The sequence below is a fragment of the Helianthus annuus genome, chromosome 1 (assembly GCF_002127325.2).
Source record: "Helianthus annuus cultivar XRQ/B chromosome 1, HanXRQr2.0-SUNRISE, whole genome shotgun sequence".
NCBI classification, from domain to species: domain Eukaryota; kingdom Viridiplantae; phylum Streptophyta; class Magnoliopsida; order Asterales; family Asteraceae; genus Helianthus; species Helianthus annuus.
In genome coordinates this window covers 62012925-62018214 of record NC_035433.2, presented here as the reverse complement: position 1 = coordinate 62018214, position 5290 = coordinate 62012925, and the positions used below count along the sequence as shown (strand labels likewise).

General features: G+C 34.4%; 1 long non-coding RNA gene across 2 annotated transcripts; it reads right to left on the bottom strand.

Annotated features, from left to right (window-relative positions):
- Window positions 1-4139: 4139 nt before the first annotated feature.
- Window positions 4140-4757, bottom strand: LOC118481552. Of its 2 annotated transcripts, XR_004865772.1 has the most exons (4): window positions 4668-4757; window positions 4483-4582; window positions 4296-4368; window positions 4140-4228 (listed from the first exon to the last, which is right to left on the bottom strand). It is a non-coding gene; the product is annotated as an uncharacterized LOC118481552 (long non-coding RNA). The 2 variants fall into 2 exon arrangements; XR_004865766.1 differs by having other exon boundaries at window positions 4228-4368; window positions 4668-4756.
- Window positions 4758-5290: the final 533 nt, after the last annotated feature.

The following is a 5290-nucleotide window of genomic DNA, read 5'->3' as shown; positions in this document are numbered from 1 at the left end:
GTTGTAATTTTCACCACCAACAAAATAAAGCAACAAAATTCGTAATCAGTTTGTAATTTCCCAATTTTGTTAATATATATTGTTGGCTTTTGGCTCTTGTGATTGTGGCTGATTTGATTAGTTGACTTAGACAATGTATGAAAGGGACTTTTACGTGATGTTTGTGTGTACTTGTTGGTAATTGAATAGGATAGAGAAAGGGAAGAAAGAATAGGCATGGAGGATATTCTGATTGAAGGAGTTACATGCTGCTACAAACAATTTCAACGATGACAACAAGGTTGGAGAAGGCAGGTCAGCTGGTTGCCTTAGCTGTCAAAATGTGTAGGATAGTCATATCATGATTTTCGTTTTGAATAGAGGTGTCGTTTCATTTACGTTTCTATTTAAATTTTTGTTAGAAATCGGCGTGTCTCGCGCAAAGCACGGTGAACCCCCTAGAGTATTGATAAACTAACAGAAAACGAGGTCTGAGTTGTAAATTATCGGCGCTGCCCCATACATAGCCATAAACTAACCAACCTAAGTGATATGTTTCCCGCCGCATCGCGCGGGTAAACGACTAGGGAACAGAGGTTGAACCTGTGGTTTGACGCAACAAAGAACTTCCGTACTTACTCTATTCTATGACTACTGCAGTGACACCGGTCGGCTTGAATCGATCCCAAATCAGTTTTCTGGATTTGAAATGATAGCCATTCAAGTTTATAATAAAAAGCAATCATGCTGTAGTGAACTACTTTAAAAAAAAAACAGATGTATGTATGTATGCATGTTCTGATTATATATTAGAAACCACCTACATATTTCTGATGCTTGAATGGGAACAACTATTGGACCAACAAAAACAAGATAATTTCATATTTATGATGCTAGCTACCAATATGTATTCATAATTGATTATCTTGTATACACTTGTACGAAGTGTCGTGCACAGCAAAAGGTAAAGTTATTCTTTGTGTGCATTGCCACTCAAGTTCATTGTTTGGGTCAACTAACGGGTCAAAATAGGCTTTCGAACTCTAAAAATGGATCTTCGGAATCAGTTAGTTGTAGCAAGAAAATGGTTGGTTGGGTTATGTGGTTAACTTTACTAGATATGCCATCACTTCATCTGTTATAAAACACAATATTGACCCATCGGTTGGCAGGTTTCAAATCTTGACTTGACCTTTAGAGCATATGTATTGGTAAATATGTGCCAACGTGCAGTAAGTAATCAGACAGCGTTACCTTTTCAACACTTAACATTTTAATGTTGTTTTTGTAGTTATGTTTAATACAAGTATAAATAGTTGGACAAAGGAACCTAAAATCTTGACCTGGATTACAATTTAAATTACATAAGGTACTAATAGATCCTACTTGACCCGGATTACATCTCTAAACAATGAAACCCTAAAATCTTGAGCCATTTTTCTCTCTAAATTCACTTGCTACAATTTATCGCGCCATATTGAAATCGAAGAACAACAAACCTATAGGTGATAAACTAACGGTAAACGAGTATCCTATTGTAAATCGTCACTCCCGCCAAACCTATAGGTGATAAACTAACGGTAAACGAGTATTCTATTGTAAATCGTCACTCCCGCCGCATCGCGCGGGTAAATGGCTAGTATATTTTAAAACATAACAAGTCAAACAATTGTTTACTTTTAATCAATCAAAGTTTTGCCACATCATAATTTCCTTTCAATACATTGACCAGCAAAATTACAATATTGCCTTTCAAGTCTCATTTGTGTACACAAAAGTCAATAAACAGTATAAATAAAAAAGTACTTTAACTTATTAAAACAACCATGCACTTTTGTTTTTAGCATAAATTAATTCTTGTATAATTAACCATCTTGTGTCTTCATCATTTAAATATAACATTCATGGTTTTCAAATTTAGGTATTAATTTTTTTCGAACGGCAAATATGAATCACTAACGGACTACTAGAATATCATCGTGCTACTAGCGAAGTCATCCGATCATATCCATCTCCACTAGGCAATAATGTCTATACACAAATTCAGGAGAAAACTCAATAAATATGGGAGAAACCCTCCAGTGATAATCGAACCCATAACCTAATGGTTCATAAGCCTTATCCTATCCCACCCCAAGATGCCACAAGGCTATAATACCATGGGTAAATTTAGGTTTAAATTAAGTGTATAATTTTTAGTCCATCTTACGTTATAATATGTTTTATACTTTATCAAGATAATATACATTAAGCATCCTTGTTTCGCTAGAAGATTTAAACAAATATTTTTTGGCAGACAGATAAATCATTGAATCTGGCCTTTTAACAACCTTTATTATATGTTAATTATAATCAGGGGCGGACCTACTCTTTGGCCAGGGTGGGCGGCCGCACCCCTTGAAAACAAAAAGTTAGTGTATATTTTAGGCAAAAATACGACCGCACCCCTTGAAAATATGGTTGAACACCTTATCCGCACCCCCAACAAATAATTTCTGGGTCCGTCACTGATTATAACGATGATATTTTTCGGGTTTTTGATTTCAGATGCCATACCTTGGCGTTCATTAAATTTTAGTTGTTTTTCCTTCCTCTTTCTGTTACGATACTGTGACTAACCTAACCAAACCAGTACCAAATAAATGACTGCTGCGAAGTGAGGGAAACACCACTTTATACATCAAACAAAAAACCCCAACTCTCAAAAACTATCTTCATGGGTCACACGGCCCAATCTCATTTTGTTGTTGTGGGCTGGGCTCTTGTGAAGTCATCGTTCTTGTAGGCTAACCTTCATTCACCTCTAAATCTCTAATGTGGTTCGTGGTGCCATTCGCAAAATAGGGGCTATGCTTTCATGTTTGCAAATCAACCGAAAATCTAATTAGACACATAATTCTGAACATGTTATCATAGAAATAATTTCGTTTATTTTTTTTTTCAAGTTACATGTCACTACTAGATAATCACAACTTTAAAGAAAGAGCACACATGCATATGAAACAACTAGGTTATTACCCGGGAATACTTTCCGGGCTCGAGAAAGTTATACATGTCATTTATTATTTATAAGCAATAAATACTTAAATAAAATGATAAAAAATAACTAACATGTTATCACCCAGGAATGCTCCCCGGGTTGTTTATTTTTATTAGTTAATAAACATGTTTTTTTGGTTAAAATGTAACATATTATTTCATTAAACTTTTACACTACATTGATTAATTGTTAATACAATAATAAATTAAAAAATCTCTTCATAGATGTTAACAATAACAACTTAAGTAAATAGTGTCATTCAATAACATAAAAATGCGAAAAATTTAACCAGCCTCATTTGAGTGATCAAGAAATTAAAGAAAAACAGAACTCCACTACTTATCATCCTAACCAAACTCAATTCCCACACGGGATACATTTAATAAACAAATGACCCGACCCGACGCGACCCAACTCGAACGTACCGACCTTCAATGCTGCATCACTTGTGATACCAAATTCAGCAAAAAAGACGGCTAAAATCTTGTTTGTGTTCTCTTTCACCTCCGCTCCTTCATCTTCGTTTTTGAAACACGCAACTGCACAAAATATTCTACACACACATTGGTTTATCACATAAACAATCCCTTATTTCAACTAATTTCAAAACAAAATGATTGATCGATGAACAAAGTTGATTTTACACAATAACTAACCCTAAATTGACACTGAATTTCGGCTTCCAAAAATCAATCAAGAACAATTTCTTCATTATTTTTTCTAATATGAATAAACTCACTGAATTAAAAGCACACGTAAGAACCCTAAAAACATATATAACGATTAAAAGATGAATACAAACCTAGCAAGTCGAATCTAGACTCGGATTCTCATCATCTATGTCGCATCCCACCCTCATTTTTGAAGAATATGGTGCGGAGCTAGGGTTTTGAGAGTGGAGACAGAGAAAGAGGCCATATCAAATCTTGACCACCAGAAGCCATCTTCACCTTCCTGAAGCCGGACATTACACGACAGACACTTTGATATTCATCAGTGTCGGGATCATAGCAAGCCATGAGAAATGGACTGTACCTTTTATTAAACGTACATAACATACATAATAAAGAACTGAAAAGGGTAAAGCTATTAATTTAATGGTACTATATTAAGTTGTTACCATCCAACATTCCTTCCATTCACGTACCAAGCACCAATAGGAATCAAGCCCAAGAAATCATTTAAACCTTCGAAATAATTTCACTTCACCTGCAAATGATATTATACCAATTGAGTATTAAAAATAATTTAACACCGACTCATAAAACAAACAAACCTTTAACCAAGAATCCGAACGCTTTGACGGGAGATAACCATCTTCAACATCAAGAGATTTAACAATTTCTCATCTTCAAATGTTTCAATACCAAAAATAAGAAATAAGAACATTACTTAAATAAGCTAGTCTTTTTTATTATATTAATACATTATTTCTTAAAACATGTCGTTCAAAAACAACGAACCTCTATACAGAACGCATCAGAGAAGCCGGACATTACACGACAGACACTTTGATATTCATCAGTGTCGGGATCATAGCAAGCCATGAGAAATGGATTGTACCTGTTATTAAACGTACGTAAGATACATAATTAAGAACTGAAAAGGGTAAAGCTAGTAATTTAACGGTACTATATTAAGTTGTTACCATCCAGCATTCCTTCAATTCCCTTACCAAGCACCAATAGGAACGAAGCCCAAGAAATCATTTAAACCTTCGAAATAATTTCACTTCACCTGCAAATGATATTATACCAATTGAGTATTAAAAATAATTTAACACCGACTCATAAAACAAATACAAAGAAAAACGATACAACTCATTCGATATTAAATAGTATTACAAAATTCTGATTTTGAAAAATAGTAAAAATTAAAAATTATACATTACAATTAACACTTAATAAGATATCTCGTTCTCTCGCCTTCTTCCATGCAATTTCATTGTTTGTTTTAATTTGCAGATCAGCAAGCATATCACAGGTCTTTTGATCTTGTTTCAGCAGATGTGTGATAAACTCTTCTGCTTTTTCTTTAAACGCTGATGGAGGAGAGCAGACCACTTCATCCAGCAGTGCAATGCTACTCCAGGTTTGCTTATAATATTTATCACTCACCATAGCAACTTTTTTGTTGAGTTCTTCATCTTTTCTCTGTTCTTCAAGTGACCATCCTAAAAATTCAATTTTAAGATCGGCAGTTTCAGACCAGTGGTAGAAGCTTTTGCTTGCCATTTAGAAAGAGTGTTAGTGTTTTTTGGACAGTTTGTTT